The sequence below is a fragment of the Narcine bancroftii genome, chromosome 2 (genome assembly GCF_036971445.1).
Source record: "Narcine bancroftii isolate sNarBan1 chromosome 2, sNarBan1.hap1, whole genome shotgun sequence".
NCBI classification, from domain to species: Eukaryota; Metazoa; Chordata; class Chondrichthyes; order Torpediniformes; family Narcinidae; genus Narcine; species Narcine bancroftii.
Window position 1 is genome coordinate 222,044,870 of NC_091470.1, and position 26,124 is coordinate 222,070,993.

The window sequence follows — 26,124 nt, forward strand, 5'->3', positions numbered from 1 at the left end:
TGCATCTGAGTCAGTGACAGCTTGGCTGAAAAGAATGCCAGAGGTTCCAACTTCCCACTGACCATTTTGTCTACCACTGCTCACATGGCACTGACCAGGGAATCCATGGTAAGAGGGGGCACAGCATTGGGATTTTGGTGCACAAGCATCATGGCATTCACATAGTTGAAAGCACTCAAGGCATAGTCTCCAAAACTCGGTGGTCTTTTATAAATGGACATGTCAAATCACTTAATTTATTTGGTAAGAGAAAAGCTGCAACATTCAGCAGGAAAAACATTGAAATTTATCATCCCTCAAAAAAAAGGTCGTAACTTGCCAAATGTAACGAGTGTAGGAAAATCTCAAATTTCTTGCATTTTCATTTCATCAGGCAAGATACAGGGCCGGGTAACTCTGTCCTCAAAAAATAATTTCAGCTACACCAAAAACTCAAAACTATATTAAAGTATTTTTTTTTCCTTTAAATTCAGTCAGATCAAGGGAGTAAATTTATGTCAGGTTTATTCCAATAAGTAATGTTGAATTAAGACTTCAGAAGATTGTATTTTCTGCATACCATCCAGAGAGTCAAGGGGACTTGGAGAGGTTCCATTTGATAGCAGAAAATCATGATAACATTGTTTTGAGAATGAAAAGGCTTGGGATGAAGATGGTTCATTTGCTTTTATTTGCAGTGAGGGTGTCTGTCCAAGAATCACTTGGCTTTAGTCCATTTTAATTGGTTTTTGAACATGAGGTGAGAGGTCCTTTAATGTTATTAAAGGAATAATGGGGTAATAATGATGTGCATTTAAATTCATTGGATTATGTCTTAAAAATTTAAGGATCGGTTGAATAAAGTTTGTGAAATGGCAAAGGATCATTTAAAGGCCACTCAACAGCTATTCAAAGAGTTAAATATTAACTCTTTAAATTTATTAATGACTATTAACAATAATGTCAATTACCCCTGCTATAGGTATCTACAACAAATATACAGATATGTATTTATAATCAGTATGTATGTGGAAAAACCCAGACCATTAGTCTGTGCCCAATATTCAAAAAGAGAAAAATCCCCCCAAAACCTAGGTCAGTCAGTCAGTCTGAAAACACAGTCTGCAGAATTCAATTCTAAAGCTCAATGTCCAAATTCAGTCCCCCCCAACTGAATATCAAAATGACCTAATATTGGAGAGTGAAATGACTGATGTTGAGTTGCAGTAAACTTACATCTCCTTTATCAAGGCCTCCTTTGATTACTTCCCTCAGTTCTCAAATTGTGGTTTTAAAGCCTTCATTATCCAATGAAACATGTGGCTTTCATACAGCTCTCCTGGTTGGAGGTTCTGCCGCTCCGAACATTCCATTCTCTCTCTGTCTGCACAGCTAGACCCAGCTGCTCCACAAGTCACACCGATTTCCCAGCAGAATTCCATCCTTTTTTGATGACAGTCCAAAAGGCCAGTCCATGATCCATAACAATCTTCATTGAAAATTAATTCAGCCTGTCTCTTCCTGAGAATGAAAGTGAAGTGGAAGATTCTCCTCAAGCTTAGAAATGCACAGCTTTGACCATAGATTCATTCTCTTATGATAAACTGACAGAAGTAATTCTCTGATCCAAATATGCAGTGACGTGTTTAAATCAATGTGAAAAGAAGAGAGATGAAGTACTTGTTTTCATATTTCAATATGTGTTTCTGACTTCTCTTTGACTTGTTGGTTTTTTGGCTTCTAAAACCCTTCTCTAAAATTGTAATAGCTAGCTTTTCACTCTTAATCAGCGTGGCATTTTAGAAGAACCACATGAAACTAAAAATCCTTCAACATTATCGAAGAAAGTTACTCTCTCCTTCAGATCACTTTCATCTCTTTTTTAGAACAATTTGGTGAATCACATTCCCTCTCTTTTCCTTTGATAGTAAATTCCATGTTCTCTTAATAGCCTGTATGATTTTTGAAGGATTTATCTGCTGGATCCAACATGCTAATGTCATTATGAACCTCAGGAGTTTACGGAGGTTTGGGATGTCATCAGAAACCTTGGCAAACTTCTATAGATGTGTAGTAGAAAGTGTGCTGACCAGATGCATCATGGGCTGGCATGGGGGGCTCCAATACCTCTGAACAGAAAGCCCTACAAAAGGTAGGGGGCACTGCCCAGTACATCACAGGCAAAACTCTCCCCACCATTGAGAACATCTACATGGAGAGCAGCAGCAATCATCAAGGATCCACACCACCCAGTGCACACTCTGTTCTTGCTGCTGCCATCAGGAAAGAGGTATAGGTGCCACAAAACTCACACCACCAAGTTCAGGAAGAGTTGTTACTGCTCCTCCATCAAACTCCAAAACAACACTCAATCAGACTCATTCAAGGACTCTTACTTTGCACACTTATTACTATATATTTATTTTTCTGTCTTGAACAGTAAGTTTGTTTACATTTCATTATGTTCCTCTCTTTTGCATATGCATTTTTCTACTTAACTACAGTTACTAATAAGTAGAAATTCTGCCAGGCCCATAAGAAAAAGGATCTCAGGGTTGTATGTGATGATATGTATGTACTCTAACAATAAAGTTGAACTTTGACTTTGAATTGACTCTATTTGCCACCATCCTTTTGGACAAGGTTTTCAGTTAGAGCAAAGCTGGAATATTTATCTACAGCCAGCAGTGATCCTGGCCTATTCACTTGCAAATGACATTGCAGGAGTCAAAGACAAACTAAGGGTTAGAAGCAACCCCAGTGACCATGTGCATCACGGTTGGACACTGCCTCAAATCTGGGCTGAATTTATTCGGGCTGGTCATTTTTAAGCATGCAAATGTCATATGACCACATTCATTTCAATTTTGAGTCACCAAGATGAATTGAAAATCTAAATCGGACTTTTTTTTAAATTACCTAATTTTTTTATTGATTTTCAGCATTAAATATTTAAATACATTTCATTTATCATGGTACCATTTAAAAGATGATACATGTTCATTATAGTTGTAAACCATTCTGCAACCCTGCACAGTCAAGACACCTCAACTTTTCCTCAGATAGATCGATGACTACGTCAAGGCTACCTCGTGCACTCATGAATTTGTCAATTTCATTCACTTTGTGGCCAACTTCCACCCTGACCTCAAATTCACCTGGTCCATCTCCAATAACACCCTCCCCTTCCTGCATCTCTCTGTCTCTATCTCTGGAAACCAGCTTTCCACAAACATATACTACAAACCCTCCAACTCCCACCTCTACCTGGACTACACCTCCTTACACCTGCCCCAGCAAGGATTCCATTCCTTTTATCTCAATTTCTGTCTCCTCTGTATTTGTTCCCAAACTGAGGTCTTCCAGTCCAGATCTTCTGAAATGTCCACCTTCTTCTACAAACGTAGCTTCCCCTCCACCACTCTGCCCTCTCCCACATCTCCTTTATTTCTTGCTCATCTGTCCTGGACTCCTCTGGCCCTAAGATGCAATAAATATAGAATCCCCCTCATCCTCACTTAAAACCCCACTAGTCTCTGCATCCAACACATTATCCACTGGAATTTCCAGCACTTACTACAGGTTCACACCCACATTTTCCCTTCTTCCCCCGTTCCTGACCTTCTGCAGGGATCGCTCCCCCTGTGATTCCCTTGTGCACTCATCCCTCCACACCCATTACACCCCTGGCATTTTCCTCTGTGCCCGCAGGAGGTGCAACACTTACGCCCCCACTTCCTCCCTCACCATGATTCAGGGCCCCAAGCAGGTCTTTCAAGTGAAGCAACACTTCCCTTGTACATCCAGAGGACTTTTTACTGCATCTGGTGCTCTCTTTGTGGCATTCTCTACATCGGAGAGACCAGTCGCAGACTGGGCGATCACTTTGCTCAGCACATCCTCTCCATTCGCAACAACAATGGCCAACCATTTCAATTCCAGGTCACACACCTGCACTTATGTCTGTCCATGGCTTTGTGTGCTATCCCATCCCTGTCCATGGCTTTGTGTGCTATCCCATCCCTGTCCACCCCCAGATTGGAAGAACAGCACCTTACTTTCCATCCGGGTACTTCTTTGCTTTCTGATAATCCTGCTTGCCTTTTCTTTCCCCTTCCCATTTTCCTGTCTTCCCAGTTCTTCCACACTCCAAGCCATCCGCCCTCCCCCTGATTGCTGCTGTCCCCTCCCTCCTTTCTCCACCTATCATCTCCTGCCTTTCCCACCTATACCCCCCACTCTTTTGTTTGGACGCCTGTCAGCATTTTCTCATACTTTGAAGAGCTCAAGCCTGAACCTTTTGCTGCATAAAGGACACGGTTTGACCTGCTGAGCTTCTCCAGCATTTAGCTTTTACGTCAACCATGGTGTCTACTGCTTTTTTTTTTACTTCAGTCTTCTGAGGGCAGTACAGTTGATGCAATGCCATTACAGTGCCATCGATCGGGACTGGAGTTTGAATCCCACACTGCCTGTGAGGAATTTGTACATTCTCCCCATGAATGTGTGGATTTTCCCCGGGTGCTCTGGTTTCCTCCCACTCTTGGAAATGTACTTGGGTCTATAGGTTAATTGGGTGAAAGTGGGTGGCATGGCTGAAATAGCTTGTCTCTGTGTTATTCGTCTGCATTTCATTTTTTAAAAATTACATTTATGGAAATTTAAAATTTAGATACATCATGAATTTACCATATATATTTGAATATACAATTTATATGACCGTAACTTTACTCTTGCTTACTATAACACAAATATATTTACCAAATACAATCTACCATGTATTGTAGATTGTAGAGGATCATGTGACTTCTCTGTCTGAACCTGGTGGGAATGTGGATGGTGGAGGGTCAGGTGACCTATCTGGAACCTAGTCGGAAGTCACATCACCTGCCAATCAAGGTTGGACTCTGCCCACCCATGACCATTGACCCCCTTTAAACACCTAGTGATTTCCTGGACTGGACCCTCCAGCTTACTGTACTATAAAAATCCACCGAGGGCAGTAGGTCTTTTTTCTTTTGTTCTTTGGACCTGAGATGAAACCTACTGCGGAAAATGCTGGAGGAGATTGGTAAGTTGTGCACTCCATAGGGGTCAAGGCTTTTGTATACTGTTGTAGTTGTGGAAAACTTCTGAGCTGTGCTCACATAAGAGAGGAAAAGATGGGTAGCATATTGTAGTCCTTGGTTGTGATGAATCTGTATAAACAGTTGCTGGTATCGGTAGTATAAAGTTTGATATGACTGGGTTGTACTGTGCTTGTAAGAGTGCAAGCAGTTGTTGGTAACAGTAATGTTAAGTCCAAAGTGACTAGCTGCACTCTGTTGTATGATTAAGAATACATGTGTGTGTTATCCCTGTTGTATCCCCTTATATGTATTTCAATAATTATTTATGCATTCAGCCTGTATCCAGACCTGCTATCCTTAGAAGCCATTGAACTTGTTTTCCTTTCCCCACAATTGGCAATGCGAGCAGGCTTCAATGAGTCTCATCTGGTTACTATGTTTAAAGGGTTACCGACCAGCAGGTTTGTGATCCATCTCACCCTAGTTAATACTACAATCTCCTTTAAAGATTCAAATGAAACAGTGCAATATTTAAGGAATCTTCTTGCATACAAATCTGATAGGCACCTCTTTGAACTTATTGTTACAAGCTTGTGGTGGTACACCACCAGCCTACTGCAGGGGGAAACCTCTGTACCTGCGGGAATGTAAGGGGACAGGTCAACAACTGGCCAGCTCTCAATCAGTTGGCCTGAATGGATCAAGCCCCACCCGGTCAGGTGTCAATCACTCTCTGGGATATAAGCCTGCGCCGGCCTCCCGAGGCCTCACTCAGAGTTGCTGCAGCCACAGCCAGCCTGGCTCTGTGGAAGTCTTTGTGGATTAAAGCCTGTTGTACAGTCTTTATCTTTATGTGTGTCTGATTCTGGCTAACAGTGCACCACACAGCTGACCTGAATGGACCAAACCCCACCTGGTTGGGTGTTAATCACCCTCCGGGATATAAGCCTGAGCCGGCCCTTTTGAAGTCACTGTCACAGTTTACAAGCAGCACCTTCTCACAGCTGGCTCTGTGGAAGTTTATGTCGAATAAAGCCTGTTGTACAGTCTTTTGGTTTTGTGTTTGCTCCTGACAGCACACCACAAAGCTTATGTTTTATATTTTGCATGGCTTTTTCCTAAAGATAGGAAAATGGTTGATGTCAAACAGTTATTCGCATGTACAAATTGACATATATCATTCCTTACATAGGAAATTGGCAGAAGTGTGGAAAGGCTGCTTCCAATGCACAGTAACATCCACATTCTGTATGCCTGAGTTTGTCTTTAATTATTGCATATAAATGGTCGGTCTCAAAAATATTAACCCATCAGTGTGAACAATCGGGAGGGAAACTTGTAGGCTGAGACAACATTAGCTCGAATCTTAACTGACCACCTTCCGTGCTGCTGTGTGCGCCCTACAGCCATTGATAACTCAAATCTTGACTAACAGGTTGCAAGGTTCAATCAGCTGTAACCATTTATGATGGGCTGCTCGTTGGCAAAGTTCATTAGTGCTACTGTGTTAAAAGGCACTATGGATTCTGAAAGTCTGTTTACGTGATGTTTACCCAGGAACCCCAGGAAATGGCTGAAGTAATTAATTCAGATGACTTTAGAAGATAAGATCATTAGTTTTAATTGTGATGTGCTTGTACCCAATAAACATTTGGTTCTCTCTGGCCCCAGTTTTGAAACTAGGGACTGGTGTTTTTAATAAAGACAAAATCAGTGGTGCTTCTCTCATAAGTATCATTTTTGGATGGTTCAAAATACAAAACTTCACATGAGAGCAGAATTCCTGAGTGGATTGATGCTAGTGCAGTGTTTAGTAGGTCAGCCAATTTATTGGCAAACCACAGAAGACCGGTAAACTGGGTTGGCAATTTGAACCCGTGGGGGGAGAAGATTGAGCACCACACGGCGTCTCTCTTTGAGAAGCTGGGATTTCCCGCGACCAAGGGGAATCATGGAAGTGGGGGGGGGGGACCTTTCGCTTATGGCATCTCTCCTGAGACACCTCTGGGGAACTATAACAGAGTTAGGTAAACAGGGTTCCGAGAAAGATAGGGAAATAGAATCACTCCTGCATCTCTGTTGTGCCCTACAGGAAGCAATGAAGACTGCAAAAGTTCAAGCAACCAACTTAGAAATCAAGAGTTTGCAAGCAGATTAAAATGCATTAGCTGCAAGAGGCTTGCTGGTCTGGCTGGCAGATCACCCAGTAAAGGTTCGAGCCATTGTCTGGTTGGGGGATGGGATTATGTGGATAGACAGTGATGACTATGAGGAAGCAGAGTCCTATTAGATGCAATTTCTCTGCTGTGTGCCCGAGCCTTTGCAAGCCTGACCATGTGGCCCCAGACTCGGCATGATGGCGCGCCTCCAATTCTCCAAAATGGGGAACTAGCCGAAAATGGGGGGGGAACCTCAGGTGGGCATGCATGTAGTCACTGTAAAAGTACAGTAGAAATCCAAGACTGCGCTAAGGAGCAAACTGGGTGAGTGAACTGATGACACCAGCAGCCAGGTGAATGACTAGACACATAGCTGCTATGGTTGAGGGACAAGGGGGGGGGGGGAATATTTGCCTTTCTCACCTGGAAATGAGTGACCTAGGCAAGCTGTCTGATCAACAGACAATGAATAACACATTGAGGGTGCTGATAGAGGGTTTGGTAACAGCAGCATCCTATGTTTTTTTAATTTAAAAAAAATTTTCACACTATGAACCATATTAACCAAAATACACACAAACATTTCCCTCTTGTATATACACAGTGTCATTTTCTCCCCTTTTTCCCCCCTCCCTTCCCTCCCTGCTTCCCACCCCCCTCCCTACGCATTAAACATTCAAAATATACAATACAATAAACCCATTAAACAATGTCATCACACAATGAAAATAAATAAGAAAATTGTATCATCTAAATTTTACACACTGGATCAGTTCATTTTGTCTTCTTCTCGTTCTGCCTTTTTAGGGGGTGGAGGTGCACGGTAGGCCCTCTCTATTCTGTTCCATGTATGGTTCCCAAATTTGTTTGAATACTGTGAAGTCATTTTTAAAATGATATGTTATTTTTCCAATGGAATACATTTATTCATTTCTATGTACCTTTGCTTTACTTTCAGGCTCTCTTCTGATTTCCAGGTTGACATTATACATTTTTTTTGCTACAGCTAAGGTTATCATAATAAATCTTTTTCGTGCTTCATCCAATTTGAGGCCTAATTCTTTACTTCTTATATTTCTTAGAAGAAAGATCTCTGAATTTTTAGATATGTTGCTTTTTGTGATTTTATTTAATAACTGATTTAGATCTTCCCAAAACTTTTCCACTTTCTCACATGCCCAAGTTGCATGTACTGTTGTTCCCGTTTCCTTCTTACAGCGAAAACATCTATCTGAAACTGTTGGGTCCCATTTATTTAACTTTTGGGGCGTGATATATAACCTGTGTAACCAATTATATTATATCATGCTTATTGTATCGTGTTTATTGTATTTCTCATAGTTCCAGAGCATAGCTTTTCCCATTTTTCATTTTTTATCTTTATGTTTAGATCTTGTTCCCAGTTTTGTGTGGGTTTACAGCTTATTTCATCATTGTCTTTCTCTTGCAGCTTGATGTACATGTTTGTTATAAATCTTTTAATTATCATTGTGTCTGTAATCACATATTCAAAGCTGTTTCCTTCTGGTAACCTCAGCCTGCTTCCCAATTTGTCCTTCAAGTAAATTTTCAGTTGGTGGTATGCAAACATTGTACCGAGAGTTATACCATATTTGTACTTCATTTGTTCAAAAGATAAGAAATTATTTCTCAAAAAACAATTTTCTATTCTTTTGATCCCTTTTCTCTCCCATTCTCTAAAGGAAAGGTTATCTATTGTGAAAGGGATTAGTTGATTTTGCATCAATAATAATTTTGGTAGTTGGTAATTTGTTTTTTTTTTCCTTTCTACATGAATCTTCTTCCAAATGTTGAGCAGATGGTGCAGTACTGGTGAACTTCTATGTTACACCAGTTTTTTATCCCACTTATAAAGTATATGTTCTTAAGTATATCTTCTTCCTAATCTGGTCCAATCTGATTTTTCCCTTGTTTGATAAAAATCTGATAGATATCTTAATTGTGTGGCTCTATAATAATTCTTAAAGTTTGGTAGCTGTAAGCCCCCTTGTTTGTACCATTCTGTTAATTTATCTAGTGCTATACTTGGTTTCCCCCCTTTCCATAAGAACTTCCTTATTATTTTATTTATCTCATTGAAGAATTTTTCTGTTAAGGGAATTGGTAACGATTGAAATAGGTATTGTATCCTTGGGAAGATATTCATTTTAATGCAATTTACCCTTCCTATCAGTGTTAGTGGTAAATCTTTCCAATGTGCTAAGTCATCTTGTAATTTCTTCATTAATGGCTGATAATTTAATTTGTAGAGATGGCCTAGATTATTCTCTAGTCTAATACCTAGGTGTTGGATTGCTTGTGTTTGCCATTTAAATGGAGATTCTTTCTTAAACTTTGTGAATTCCGCATTATTCATTGGCATTGCTTCACTTTTATTTGCGTTGATCTGTACCCCAATATTTCTCCATATTCCTTCAATTTCTCATGTAATTCTTTTATTGATAATTCTGGCTCTGCTAAGTATACTATGAAGTCATCTGCAAATAGACTGATTTTATATTCCTTCTCTTTTATTTTTATCCCTTCTATTTTATTTTCAGCTCCTATCAGTTCTGCCAAGGGTTCTATAGCTAAAGCGAACAGTGAGGGAGATAGTGGACATCCCTGCCTAGTTGACCTGATTAATTTAAATTGGTTCAATATATATCCATTTACTGTCACCTTCGCCAATTGTCCCTTATATAATGCTTTAATCCAATTAAAATATTTCTCTGGTAGGTTGGAACCTCTGTACTTTGAATAAATAATTCCTTTCTACCCTGTCAAAGGTTTTCTCTGCTTCTAAAGCAACAGCCACTGTTGGCGTCTTATTTCCTTGTACTGCATGGATTAAGTTAATGAACTTACAGATATTGTCCATTGTTCGTCTCTTCTTAATAAATCCAGTTTGATCTAGTTTTACTATTGTTGGGACACAGTTGGCCAATCTGTTTGCTAATAGTTTTGCTATTATATTATAATCTGAGTTAAGTAGAGATACTGGTCTATAAGATGCTGGTGTTAGTGGATCTTTCCCCGTCTTTGGTATTACTGTAATTATTGCTGTTTTACATGAATCTGGCATGGTTTATGTTTCTTCAATCTGGTTCATTACTTCCAGGAGAGGAGGAATTAATAAGTCTTTAAATGTTTTATAGAATTCTATTGGGAGTCCGTCCTCTCCAGGCTTTTTATTGTTCGGTAGCTTTTTTAATATATCCTGTATTTCCTCTATTTCAATTGGTTTTAACAATTTGTTTTGCTCCTCTTGCAATTTCGGTAGTTCAAATTGAGCTAGAAACTCATCTATTTTGTCTTCTTTCCCTTCGTGCTCAGTTCGGTATAATTGCTCGTAGAATTCCTTGAAATTTTCATTGATCTCTGTTGGGTTATATGTAATTTGTTTGTCCTTTTCCCTTGATGCCAATACCGTTCTTTTAACTTGTTCTGTTTTAAGCTGCCAAGGTAGTATTTTGTGCATTTTTTCTCCTAGCTCATAATACTTCTGCTTTATTCTCATTGTTCTTCTCCACCTTATGTTTGAACTGTTTCGTATTTTATTTTTTTGTCCACAAATTCTCTTCTTTTTGTTGTATCTTCCCTTGTTGCTAGTTCTTTTTCGTACTTACTATTTTCCTTTCCAGCTGTTCTGTTTCCCAATTGTACTCCTCCTTCATCATAGTTACATAACTTATTATCTGCCCTCTGATGAAGGCTTTCATTGCATCCCATAATTTTAATTTGGCGCTCAGTGAATTGTCTAAAATCCTGTCTTTTAAGTAGCATGGAGTTTAATCTCCATCTATACATTCTTGGTGGGATGTCCTCCAGCTCTATTGCTAATAACAGGGGTGAGTAATCCGATAACAATCTCGCTTTATATTCCATTTTCCTAACTCTCCCTTGGATATGGGCTGACAACAGGAACAGGTCAATCCTTGAGCATGTTTTATGTCTACTTGAATAATATGAATATTCCTTCTCCTTTGGGTGTTGTCTCCTCCATATATCCAAAAGTTGCATTTCCTGCATTGATTGAACCATAAATTTGGCTACTTTGTTCTTTCTGCTAGTCTTTTTTTCCAGTTTTATCCATCTTTGAATCCAAATTAAGGTTAAAGTCCCTTCCTATCAATATATTCCCCTGCTTATCTACAATCTTGAAAAAGATATCTTGCCTAAACTTTTGATCCTCTTCATTAGGTGCATATAAAGTCCTTTCTTATCAATATATTCCCCTGCGTATCTACAATCTTGAAAAAGGTATCTTGCATAAACTTTTGATCCTCTTCATTCGGTGCATATATATTGTCCAAATTTCAGTGTTCTGAATATATCTGACGCTTTATCAGTACATATCTCCCTGCTGGATCTATTATTTCCTCCTCTATTTTGATTAGTACATTTTTATTGATTAATATAGCTACACCTTTGGCTTTTGAATTATATGATGCTGCCGTTACATCCCCTACACAGTCTTTCCTTAATTTATTGTGTTCCACTTCAGTTAGATGCGTTTCCTGCACAAATGGTGTATGAATTTTTTTCTTTTTTCAGTAAATTTAATAGCCTCTTCCTTTTGATTTGGTAATGAATTTCATTAATATTTATAGTCATATAGTTCAACATGGCCATTTCATGCTTTGTTTACATCTCATTTCCGCTTCCTCACCATCACCTTTCCCCTTTTCCCCATTTCCATTTCTCAGTTTTCTTTTTTTGAACGCACTGTATTACAACACTTCTAATGAAATATTTCAACCATTCCCAATTCTAAAATTCCCTTAACCCCAAGTGTCCCACCCCCTCTCTGAGTCGCCCCAATGCCTTGCTGGGCAACCACAACTCCCCTCTCCATTCAGATTGTGAACCCGTTCGCAAGTGTCAACTGATTTTGCAGTGACTATTATTCTCTCCCACCCAACCCCCTCCAGAAAAGACTTTTATCTTCACATTATAACAAAGCTCCCCCTCATTTCTTCTCTTTTGCTTTTTATTATTTATTTATTTATTATTAATTTTTTTAACCCCTCCTCTTTTTTCCCCTTCTCCCTTACTTCCCTCTTCTTCCCTCCTTTAGTTCTTACTTATACATTATTTTTACTTCTTTATATGTAGTTTGTCATCATTCTTCATTCTTGTTGCATCTCTTCATCTCTATTTCTGTCCAGTAGGTGTTGTGCAAATTCTTGTGCTTTCTCCAGATCCGAGAACAGTCTGTTTTGCTGCCCTGGGATAACTAGTTTCAGCACCGCTGGATATCTTAACATAAATTTATAGTCTTTCTTCCATAGGATCGATTTTGCTGCGTTAAACTTCTTCCTCTTCTTTAGGAGCTCAAAATTTGTGTCTGGGAAGAAAAAAATTTTTTGACCTTTTTATTCCAGTGGTTTTTTTGTCTTCTCTAAATTTATTCATTGCTTTCTCTAATATATTTTCTCTTGTCGTGTATCTCAGAAATTTTACAAAAACGGATCTTGGTTTTTGTTGTGACTGTGGTTTCGGGGCTAATGTTCTGTGTGCCCTTTCTATTTCCATTCCTTCCTGCATTTCTGGCATTCCCAGGACTTTTGGGATCCATTCTTTTATAAATTATTTCTTATCTTTGCCTTCTTCATCTACCTTAAGGCCCACTATCTTTATATTGTTTCGCCTACTATAGTTTTCCATTATATCCTTCTTCTGAGCTAACAACTCCTGTGTTTCCTTAACTTTTTTTGATAATTTCTTCCAATTTTCTTTTTAAGTCGTTCACTTCCATTTCTACCGCCATTACACGTTCTTCCACATTTTCTAATCTTTTCCCTACATCTGTTATGACCAGCTCTATTCTATTCACTTTTTCTTCTGTACTTTTCATTTTTCTTTTCATTTCACTGAATTCTAGTGTCAGCCATTATTTTAATGCTTTCATTTGTTCTTGAAATTTTTTTTAATCTATGTACTGTCCATTCATTTTACCTCCTATTCCTTTGTGCAGAGCTTGGTGTTCTTCTTCTTCTGTGTCTGCTCTTGGATTTGTGTCTTCTATTTCTCTTCCTTGTATCTGTGTCTCTTCTGACTTTCTTGTTGAGCTGCTTGTCTCAGTTTGTTGGGTTTTTTTTTCATGGTGTCTTGATGTTGGTCCTCTTCTGGGTTGGTTATCTGCTGTGTCTCTAGTTTCCTTTTTTTCTTTCTCACCCCTCCCGTTCCTGTTGTTTTCTTTATCTTCCAACTGGGAGCCCTGCTGTTAGGTCTCTCTCAGCTGTTCGTGCTGTGGAGTTTTACTCCACAGGTGGTCCCCCCTCCCGTGGGTGTTGTCTTTGTCATGCACATCACTGTTTGGCTCAGTGACCCATTTTTGCAGTTCTGTGGTCGGTGGGTCGTGACCCTGCAGGGTCTCCACTAACCTCGGGGAGTGGGCTCTTCTTTCCATGGCGGGTCCCTGGTTTTTCATGCAGGTAAGGCCTTCACCTTTCTCGCCCGGCATCTTTCTTTCTTCTTTTCTTTCCTTTTTTTTGACTTTTCTTCCTTGGGTGCCATTTTATCCACACCTTTTTTTTATTTGTTGTGATTTGTGTGTCTGGGGCTTTGCTTTTTCTTCACTTTTTTCCTTCTTTTCTGAAGAGGGCTGGTATTCTCCTACCAGCCACTACTCCATCACGTGACTCCTCTTAGCACCATCCTATGTTTACTGTGGTGAGGGCCAAGTTTTTTAACTTTCTAGAATTGGACCTAAACCATCTTGCTGCAGTTGCTCACCATCAATAAAGGGACAAGTAGGGAGTGGGCATGCACAGATGTTCCCATGAACACCATTTTCCTGAGAACACGAGAGTGACTGATGCCCCCGGCTGGCTACTTAGTCACCACTATGCATTCTGAATTAGAGGGACGGTCTTGCCCCTCATGGATATGGTGACCAGGACAACTGTGCAGTTAGCCATTATTATCCTGGACAGATTAGAGTACATGGAGCAGAGCACCCGCTCAGGTTTACAGGGCTGAGTTAAGCACAGAAATGCCACCTTGCCAGTGACCCGCATCTGGGTCTAATGCCCACTGACGTGGATTGTGCCTGCATTCAGGGAAATCCACTGTCCATCTTGTATTCTCTCTGGAAAGAGCATTGTGGGGTGGGGGAGGATGTCCCATAAGGGTGGGGCTTCTAATTCACCACCCACTCCAACCTAGACCACACTTCCCTCTGCTTCTCCTCTGCCAGAAGTGGCCCATCTCCAACTGGACAGAGTTAATAGCCCTGTTGCAAGAGGAAATAGCCCATATCTGGCATCAGGAAGCATCATCCATGGGCTAGCAGGCCTCCACAACCCTTCCATAGGATGGAGGCCTGGGACTCTGGCGGTCCTGTCAGTCCCAGATGAGGCCATATGCTCTAGTTGCCGTACACTGGGAAAGTGGAATACCCAGCACTGAATAGCACCTGTAAATATTGGTGCCGAGCATGTCATTATCCCCGGTAATCCCATCAGTTGGGGGGGACAACAAGTTTCCATCGAGGGGTTAGGAGGTTAGACCTCTCCTGCCAGTTATCGATAGAGTAACAGCTTTTTGAAGTTCCTCTAACTTTCTGTACTGTTTCCAAACATTTTAACTCCTTATTCATATCTTTAAATGTTATCATTTATTGAGTTTACTGGATTAATGACAGTAATTGTCTTTATTATGGATACAAGAAGTGCTAAACAATTCAGAAAGGAATTCAAAAGGAAGTTTAAACAGATAGAGCCTAAATTGTACTCTTTTCAAGAAACCTTGGATGATCTTGACAAATACATCAAAGAAAATAAAACAGTGGATGGAAAAATAGAAGATGGGCAAGGTCAATGTAAAAAGCTTTGAAAGGCTAATGAAGAATTAAAACCAAAGATTACTAACTTAGAAGACAGAAGTAGAAGAAAAAATTATGAATCCTGGTTTGACAGAATCTACTGAGACTGGCCAAGCCATCAAATCCTTTGCAAATCTTTTGCTTGAAGTGTTTGGTCCTGGTCCCCATGATCGATCGAGCACACAGATCGCTGGTTTTAAAAACAGCTCCTGACAAAAGGCCTTGATCTGTTATTGTTTGTTTTCACAAATTTCAAACTAAGCTTCTGCTTTGTGAATCTTGCCGCAGAGGAAAGATCAACTACGAAGGACAGAAGATTCGTATTGTTGAAGAATACTCACCTGAAGTTATGAAGGAGAGTGTTAAATTCATGAAGATCATTTCAGAATTCTACAATCAAGGGTGAAGCCTACATTGTTCTTTCCAGTGTGTCTGAGAATTACTTTGAAGGACAAATCTAAGGCAATGATTGTTTCTCTCAGTGAAGCTCAAACGTTTTTGAAGGAAAAATTGCCAGCTATTATCTTTCAGTCTGAGTAACTGTCTCTATAATTTCATGCAAATGAGTCACTTCTTAAATTTGTTAGTGTTTAATTAAAGATTAAAGTTAATGCTAAAGTGTCTATACATTATGTTCTGAGTTTTTTCAATAAATTATTTTAACTGTATTTTCTTTTAAATAATTAGTTTATAATCTTTAGATTTCTGATTCTGATTTAACCATTAAAATTAATAATTTTAATTTCTGTACTCATAATTTAATGTATTTCCTTTGGGTTCTCAATGGTTTTAGTTCAATGAAAATTTGACTATTGCATGCATTTTAATAGAAATATTTTGACTAGTTTGGAGCTCACCATAATATTGGAGTTAAGCCAGCAGGAACTTTGGGGGATGGGCCATGCAGTTGGTAGTTTGCGGGCTGCCCTCTGACCGGATGGGGGCTGAGGGAGGATGCTGTTGAGGTTAACTCTTTCCTGGAACCTGTTTTGGCCATCAAGAAACATATCTGTTTTGGTTTAGCTTATTTTCAACCTTTGTTAAATCTAACTGAAATTAGTTTTTACTTGCTAGCTATTTTTAAACTTTTTTAAAAGTATTTAAAATGAGTCAAGCAATTGATTTAATTAGTTTTAACATTAATGGTCTGAACCACCCTGTAAAATGAAATAAGACTTTTGCTTATATTAAAAAAAACTTAAGGTTCCAATTATATTTCTACAAGAAACACATATATGTAAAAGTGATAATACACACCTTTTTAGATGTTGGAACGGACTGCAGTATCATTGCAGGGTAAATCCAGAGAGGTATTGATCTTTAGAGATCACATAACTCCCTTTGTTCTACATAATGTCGTCTCAGAAACAAATGTTCATTTTATTATTGTAACACGGAAACTATATAATAAATCATTGGTGTTTGCTGATGATAAATGTTCCACATGTGGATGATGCTAGATTTCTAAATGTTTTGTTTTTACTCTTACCTGGTTTAAATCTTTAATCATTAGTGATGAGGAAGACTTAATTGCTGGTTAGACCCAGTTTTACATTGTTCAAATTGGACAAATTGGCTTTATTCAATCTTGGTTTATTAAAATGTGATATTATTGATGTCTGGCACTTTTTATCCAGTAGACAGGGAATATTTGTTTTTTTTTCTTCTGTTCATTGTACTTATTCATGGATTGATTAAAAAAAATATTGACAGTCAAATGATCCCATTCACTCGTTCTTGTGAATACTGTGACAGAGTATTTAGAGATGGTTTGGGATGATTGTTAGAGCAGGTTGCACACAAAAGTTTTCAAACACAGAATTTTTGCGGGACTTTTGCAGAGTGCTATCTTGCAAAAGGCAACAAAGTAGCAACATAAGGCAGCAGCTTGTCTGGAAGAGCATGTGATCTTTGCAGGCAGAGGGAGAACAGCTTTGCTCTCAGAGAGGGAGGGAGGGAGAGAGAGGAGAGACGGAAACTTCAGTTCCAGAGGGATAAGCTGGCAAACTTTGGGAGACTACCTGGTCAAAGGAGAAGACTGACTGTCTGAAAGAAACTCTGTGGTAACTTGAAAGAAAGAGGATCATCTGGAGAACCCTAAAGGGGGGAAAGTTTCGTCAGCAAGACTGATTGGAAAGGATGTCCTGGAACAAAAGAAATCCCTCTTTGAACACCAACAAGAACCCTCCTGAGTGCCTGTTCAGCACCAAAGCCTGGTGAACTTTATGAATGCTAGTTTCTGTGCACAGTACAAGAATTGCCTGCAACCAGTGGATTTGACTGTGAACCAAAGAACTTTTCTAAACTTATATACACATTATACATACGTGCGCTTAGAATTAGAGGGGGGCGGGGAGGGGTTAAGTAAGTTGATAGCAATAAGTTAAAGTTTGATTCTGTTTTCATGTGCAACGATAATTAAAAGCAACTTTTGTTTAAGTAACCCTTAGTTGTGGTGCATATCTATTGCTGTTGGGTTTTGGGGTCCCCTTGACTCTGTAACAATACAAAAAATATAGTTATTTCTGATCAAGCTCCTCTATTACTCTCTTTAAATTTTTCTCGTCTCAAATAAATGAAATTTGGTGTTGCAATTCAACTTTGCTATCTGATAAGGAATTTTTAAAGTTCTTGAAGGAACAAATTACTCTTTTTTGAAAAAAAAATACAGTAGAAGAGACTTCTAGTCTTATTGTTTTTAAAGCTTTTATTAGGGGACAAATCTTATAGTGCAAGCATTAGGAAAAAGGCTAATCAAGGGAAAACTGACTTAGCCAACCAACTGAAACAATTAGATGAAAGGTATGCTCTGGCTCTGTATAAGTGATGTATTAAATTAAAGCCAAATATGACATTCTTTTAATGTATCCATCTTTTAAAAGCAAAAAGTCAATTTTATATCCATGGAGTAAAAAAAGGTAAAATATTGGCTGATCAATTAAAAGCCTTAGCAGCCAAACGTTAAATTAAAAATTTGTAAAGCAAATGGTGATATGACCATTGATCATTTAGAAATAAAATGATACTTTTAAGGACTTTTATTCTGAATGGTACAGTTCTGATTCTCCAAAGGATAATATTGTAAAATGATTAATTATTTGAGATAAATTGAATATTCCTGTATTTTCTGCTGTTCATCAAAAGCAATTGGATCAGCCTATTTCCCACAAGGCTGTGATTTCACTGCACCTGGATTTCCTGGAGAATTTTATAAGGCTTTCTTTTCATTCCCCTCAGTTCAGGGTCACAGAACCAATTTGATTTTACTTGGAAGGGAAGCAATATAATGTCCATTGTCTTCCTGCAGCGCGTCGAATGACTCAGACTTGTTCACGCAAACCAAGGCTTTAATTAGCAAAAGACTGGAGCGTATTACAGCAAGGTCGACCAGTCCAGACTGATCTGGATCTGGTTAGGAGCAGCCCTTTATGACCTGCCAGTAGGTGTGGCTATGGCTCTCAGCCAATCACAACAACTATAAGCAAATATATACAAATACACATTGGTGATAGTATCCTGTACTATCACATTCACCCCTTCTTTAGGAACAGACCCTGGGGTTAAATAAGAGGGAAAGAAAGAGAAGGAGAGAGGGGAAACAATATCAGGGCCATGCAGTGTTCACGGACTGTAACGGTCGGGAGGCCTGATTGACCAATGTGATCAGCGTGGTGCTGGAATCTGGGTAGTTGGCAGGGCATCATTGCTGGGGACTCCGAGTGTCGGTGCAGTCTTACCTAGACTGCAGGTGTCGTTGGCCATGGGCTGGTCCAGTATGCTGCCGTTGTTCTCCATGATATAACCTAGGGGAGGAATGGATGGGGATTGGGGTTGGGATGTGACAATGTTAGACCCAGCTTGAGCCAGGGATGTGACAATGATAGACCTGGCTTGGGCCAGGTCCCTTACTGAGACTGTGTCCTCCTGCCCATCTGGGTACTCAAAATAGGCGTAGTGTGGGATTCCATGTAGCAGCGTAACCCGGTCAATGAGGGGGCCATTTTTGGAGCAACAGACAGATGATGTCTCAGTAGGACAGGTCCAGGGACTGCCAGCCAAGCTGGTGTGTTCGTTCCCGATTCCGATTTTTCGTGGGAACAAAAACATACGTTTGTTCAGTGTTGCATTGGTGGCAGTGCATAACAGGGACCTGAGTATAGGGCGTTTGGGAGGATATCCTGCCAGTGAGTGGTGGGGAGGCCTTTAAAATGGAGGGAAAGCGTGACGGCTTTCCAGACAGTGGCATTCTCCCTTTCGACCTACCCGTTACTGCATGGGTTATAGCTAGTGGTCCTGCTTGAAATAATACCGTGCTCCAGGAGATACTGCCTCAGATCTGCACTCATGAATGTGGATCCCCGGATAGTGTGGATGTAATTGGGGTAACCTAAAAAGGTGAAGATGCCTTGCAATGCCCCTATGACTGAGGACGCGGTCATGTCCGAGCAGGGGATATGGAATGGGAAGTGGGAGTACTCGTCGATCACCCTGAGAATGTAAGTATAATGGTTCGTCGATGGTAGGGGCCACTTGAAGTCCACACTTAGATGTTCGAAGGATCGGGTGGCTTTGATGACGTGGGTGTTCTCAGGCCAGAGAAATTGGGTTTGCACTCAGCGCAAACTGAGCAGGCTCGGGTCATGCACCGGATCTCCTCAACTCTATAGAGCAGGTTGGGGGCCTTTACAAAGTGGGCAAACCTGGTGACCCCCTGGATGACAGAGCTCCTCATGGAGTCTCTGCAGCCTGTCCAGTTGTACACTGGTACATGTCCCAAGGGAAAGGATGTCAGGCTGGTCGTTGAGTTTGACAGGGCAGTACAGAATGTCGTTGAAGGTCGAGAGTTCGATTCTTCACCTGGCAATCTTGACGTTTTTGATCTTACCCCGCTGGCTGCTGTTAAACGTAAATGAGACAGCACATTGGTCGGTCAGTAGTGTAAAGTGCCTGCCAGTGAGGTAGTGTCTCCACCACCTCTACGATGGCCTATGCTTCCTTCTCGACAGAGGAGTGTCAGCTTTCAGGGCCCTGGATGGTCCTAGAAAAGAAGGAGACAGGTCTAATAGCCTGGTTTAAGATGGCTGCCAGTGCAAATTTGGATCATCACTCCCTACCTGGAAGGGTTGGGATTTGTCTATGACATGCAGAGTGACCACGGTGGTGTCTGACTTGATGTGGTCGAAAGCCGCTCTGGCTTCCACTGATGAGGAAGTGGACTTAATCAGTGGCCGAGCCTTGTCAGCTTATCGTGGGACCCATTTGGTGTATTAGGCAAAAACCCCAGGGAGCATTTGAGTGCCTTCTGGGTTTGGGGTGGTGGAAGGTCCATGAGAGGGCGCATGTGCTCAAGGTCTGGCATTACCACCCTGTTTTCCACTATGTAAGCAAGAATTGTGAGACTGGTGGTCCGGAAGACATACTTCTCAAAATTTTAGGTCAGATTCAGTCGTTTCGCTGTTTGGAAGAATTTCTCAAGGTTGGTGTCGTGGACTTGCAGGTCACGGGCGCAAATGGTGATATTGTCCAGATACAGGAATGTAGCTGTCAAGCCATTCTGGTCAACCATCTGGTCCATCTCTCACTGAAAGACCGCGACACCATTTGTGACACCAAAGGGGACCCTGAGAAATTGATACAAATGCCCGTTTGCTTTGAAGGCTGTGAAGGGGCAGTCCTCCAGGTGGATTGAGAGCTGGAGGTAGGCTGATTGGAGGTCGATGCTGGTGATCTGATTCACCACATCTGTGATACGTGGAAGAGGGTAAGTGTCCAAGAGCATGAGCAGTTGACTGTTTGACTATAATCAACCACCATCCGTAGTTTCTCCCTGTTCTTCACCGCTACCACCTGCACCCTCCAGGGTCTTGTGCAGGGCTCAATGATGCCCTCGTCCAGCAATCTGCGCTCCTCACTTTTAATAAATTTCCTGTCCCTGAAGCTGTACTGCCTGCTTTTAGTGGCGACCGGTTTCCAGCTCGGGGTAAGGTTGGCAGACTGCTGGAGGAGTGACCCAAAGGGTAGAGAGGCTGCAAGTGTGGCGTGGGGACTGGCACAGGCTGTCGCTGGCAGGAGGCCTCCGGGGTAGAGTGGTGGCAGACAGTGTGTGGAGAGTGGAGACCCCTGTAATGTAGTGAGACTGTTTTAAAATGGCATTGGAAATCCAACCCCAACAACACAGGTGCACATAATTGGGGCAGGATCAGCAACTTAAACCCTGTAAATCTGACACCCTGGACTTTCAGGGTCAATGTACAATGCCAGTTGAGTGGGCTCTTGTGGCCAGCAAGATTGGGTCTGTCGAGTGAACTGTCAGCGTGCATCAGTGGACCAGGTCGGTGTGGATAAAACTCTCCGTGGAACCTGAATCAAATAGACAGTTAGTGTATTGACTGTTCATCTTAATAGTCTCCATAGCTTTAGCTAGGGGATGTGGCTGGTCCTGGTCTAGTGTCGTGGATACAGCAACCAGTAGGGCGGGCCATCGGCAGTGAACTGTGGAGGCTGGGATGCTCACAGTTGAAGCCTTGTTGGGCCCTCTGCCCAGTGGCAGTCGGCGACAGCGGTTGGTGTAGCGACAATGGCAGCAACAGGCTGTGGATGTCGGCAGCAGTGGCTGGTGCAGTAACAGTGGCAGCGGCGGTGGCGGCAGCAGGCTGTGGAGGTTGGCCACAGTCGACGGTAGGCTGTGGACATTGTTGGGTTCGCCACTCAGCAGTGGTGGCAATGGCTGCACCATCCGGGACCTGGGAGTGGCAGGTAGTCCCTTGACCTGCGGGCTCGGAGGTTCAGTTGGGCAGGTGGGCCACATCGGGGATCAGCTTCACTGTGGGGAGGGTGGTGCCTTGCGTCTTCTGTGCACGGTGCTTGCTTCATGACGTCAAGCATTGCCGAGCATTTGATTCCTCACTCTCATTGGATGAGAGGACTGAGGATGGGAGATTTGAATTTAGGAAGACGGTTGGCCCTCGCACAAGGTACTGTGTTTGGCGGTGGCCATTTTAGACTAGTAGACAGTGGTGAAATGGCTGTCCTTCCTGCATTTCTAGTATTGAGCCTTCCTTACAGGGCACAGGGATCTGCTGTCCTTTTCCCTCCCACAGAAGTAGCACTTCAGGGCCACGTTGGGCAGTACTGCAGCAGCGAGGCCGTCGACGGGGCATGGGGAGACTGGGTTAAGTACAGGATTTCTACTTGCATCATTGCGAGGGCCCCAGCCCTGTGTATAAGCATCCATGCTTAGGGCTGTAGCCTCCATTGTTTCAGCGATTTGCACTCTCAGTCAGGCTGTCTCCCCCATGCTCCAGCAATCGTTGCCTCAACTCGTTAGATCGGATCCCAGCCACATCCCTGATGAAGTAATCAGTGATCCCAGCCACAGTTTTGTCGGTGCATGCACACACTCTCCCCAATAACTTCAGTGCCTGGAGGTAGGTTCTGCAGGACCCACTGGGCTGCTGCCTCCTGGTTGCCAGCATAGACCTTGTTCACCGGTCACTCGTAGAGTCCCCTCAACACATTCATGGCAGCCGTGTAGGAAGTCGTGTCCTGGATGTTCTCGTAGACCCTCAAGGACACCATGAACATCAGCACCAGTAGTTTGTCTTAGTCTTCCTCCACAATGGGGGTCTGATCGCTGCAGATATGCCTCGAAGCACGTCACTTAGTGCCTAAAGTCACTCTGGACAGTAGCTGACTGCGAGTCAATGCTGAGGCGTTCTGGTCACAGCATTTGCTCCATCCTTTGAAACATTTGCTGATTAAATTAAAGCGCGTCAAATGACTCAGCCCTGTTAACTCAAACCAAGGCTTTAATCAGCAAAAGACTGGATTGTATTACAACAAGGTTGACCAGTCCAGACTGATCTGGGTCTGGTTAGGAGCATCCTTTATGACCTGCCAGTAGGTGTGGCTACAGGTCTCAGCCAATCACAACAGCTATAAGCAAATATATATTGGTGATTGCCCTCGGGATGTGTGATCGTACAGAATACTAACTCCATAACTACACAGTGCCTGGGATTTTAAAAATATCAAACTTTCTCGGGCATCGATACCACACTTTATATCGATGATATCCTCCTCCAAGGACCCTCAGAGTATGCTTCACATAGGCCCTGGACATTTTACTTTCTGCCATTCCATGCTTATAACTGGGCCATTAACCCTGAGAATAGGCAGGCCCCCAGTCAGACAGACCTGTTCCTACGAATACAGTTGTATTCAGGCCACAGAGAGATCCCAGCCACTCCCAAAAATAAAATTCTTAACATGTTGGTGATGCCCACCAATAAAGGGGACACCTAGAGCTTCGTTGGCCTCATAGGTTACGTGTAACAACATATTCCCCACCTTACAATGCTACTCTAGCCATTCGACCAGGTTGCCAGGAAAAAAAAATCAAGCATCAAGTGGCTTTCAACTTGGCACAACAGTCCATTCAGCACGTACTGCCACTGGCCCCCTACTAGACAGTGATCCCCCTTCAAGCTACAGGTTTCTGCCACCACTACAATGACCAAGTGGAAAAAGATGAAAGGTTGCAGAGTCCCCCTCAGACCAAGACCCTCCATAAGGCCGCCTCCCGCTACAGCTCATCTGAGCACCAGCTGCTGGTATGCTACTTAGCACTCCTTGCCATCAAACAGCACCTGAGACCATCACACTCCGACCTCACCTCCCTCTCATGAGGATGGTTCAAGTCTGCTGATACCTACACAGCCCTCCTTATGGGTGGCATGGATAGTAAAGTGGAAGAGGTAAATCATTGTTTGCAGGCCATGTCCCACCCCAAAAGAATTATTGAATTGAATATTTCTTCATACAGCACATTTTAAACAGCATGGACTGTGGCACCAAACACCTGTTCTCCAATTACTGAAAAAAATGCATAAAGCACAAAATCAACACACACAAAAGACTAAACACTGGGCAAGGGCGTCATCTTGCTGAGTAGTAATGGGTTGAAGAAACTCGTGTTGGGGGGGGGGTTATGACAGGCTGCCTAAACATACTGGCATGGCCAACTCAGCCCTATGCCCTACAAGCCCAGACTACCTGGGCGGGGGCTACAGCCCCCAAGACAACAGCGAGGCCAGGACTTTGATCTGAGGTCATGGGAATCAATACAAATTCGAAGCTTACCATAATTTCGTAAAGCTGCTGCCGGTATAATGAGCAAAAAATGTGATAACACTCTTGGAGGCTGGTGCATCATTAGGGGAAAACACAAGACACTTTAGACTCAAAACATTACATAAAATTAACTAAATTACAAGCAAAACTAAATTTATTATCCATAAAACACTCAGTTACAATTATTTAAAAAAACAAAAAAATCTGTGCCACCAATTATTGGACAAGAAACCAACACTAGCACCATAGAGTTTAAAGGCCATAGCAGCCCTCGGTGGCATAAGTAAGGAGGTCTCTCTGTTCATGTTCTCTGGTGCCTGGGATTATAATATAGGCCCCTCTGTGCCCCAAAGGCACCCACAGTAACACCAGTTACCACCAGCGTGGAGAAGTCCTGGTTCCATGTACAGTCCGCAATTCAGCTCCATAACCTTGGTGAGGCATCGAGCATGTCTGCCAACTTCGCCCAGTGAGAATCCCTGGGCTCCACCTTGGATGATGTCAGTCATCCCGACCCCAGGCTGGACCACCCTGGCCTCCACACCGCTGTCCTCTAAGCCTCCACGCCAGCATTTTATGCACCCGCCTCAGCTGCCAGGAATTCCGCAATGGATCCTCCTGAGGCAGAGCTGGAGTCGCTGCCAAAAAAATTTTCAGGCCTCAGTAGATCCCTCAAACACTCTCTGGTGCTTGTCCGTCAGTTCCATTGCCTCCAGCGTCGTGCATGGCTGCATACTTAAGGTAATGTGCACCCGAGAGCAGAGAGCTGTGTCAAGCTGCAGTCACGTCACCGCCATCTTGTCTATATTAGACGTTTCAGGCCTCAGACCTTCTTCTTTCTATGTGAAATATTTTTATTGAGTTTAATAGAAAAAATACACACATATAAATCCATTACATAAGCCAGAATATAAGAAAAGAAAAATAATTTGTACACTTCAAATAAAATCTTCATCGTGCACAGAGCACATTATGTGTACCCTTCCTGATCAAACCCATTATATCAAAATATTAAAAAAGAAAACAAAAACAGAAAAATAAAAAAGCTCCCCCCCCCCTCACTTAATCAAATCCTTTGCTCAAAACAAGGCAAACTTACATAATCTAATATAGATAGGAAATGAAGGATAACATTCCAAGACCAGACAGTGCTGTTCAGGAGCACCCAAACACCCTAATTCATTAAATTATGGTAATACTCCATGAAAGGGCCTCACATCTTACAAAAGTTCACCATTACATTTGATTTTTTTCCCTAAACTTAGGAAGGAAATATCAATTATTTATAATAATTTGATGGATTTGAGAATAGTTTTGCTTAGTTAAGATGAAGAGTGATTAGGGAACATGACTTTCATTTGTCACTTAGAGATGAGGACTGGGTATTGTTTTAAATTTGATTACTTCAACCTTATTCTGTGCGTGACATTGTTTGTTGCAATGCAAAGTAGTACATAGAGCACATATTTCAAAAGCCAAACTATCTTGCCTCTATTCTGATATTGATCCACTATGTGATAAATGTAACGTTTTTGATGCTTAATTGATGCATACATTTTGAGCTTGTCCTAGTTTTGAAAAAACTTTGGGAAAAAAAATATTTTCAAACTTTATCAGTCATTTTAGGGTCATTTTAGAACCATGTCCCTTAATTGCTTTAGTTAGTTTTTTCTCAAGAAGAATAAATATTACTGAGTTAATCTCAGAAGTGAATTTTATCTTTTACCTCATTGATAGCTTGATGGGTAATTTTGCTGAAGTGGAAAGACAGCGCTCCACCTACTCATACTCAATAATTATTGAGCCCCAAAGAATGAGCAAACAACAGGAAATCTCAGAATACAGATAATGTATTCTGGCTGGGAGAAGAGTGAAGACCAACAAATGGCATTAATTGGATATGATAAGGGGAGAGGTGTGAATTGATTATGTCTGTGTGAAAGGAGACAGAGAA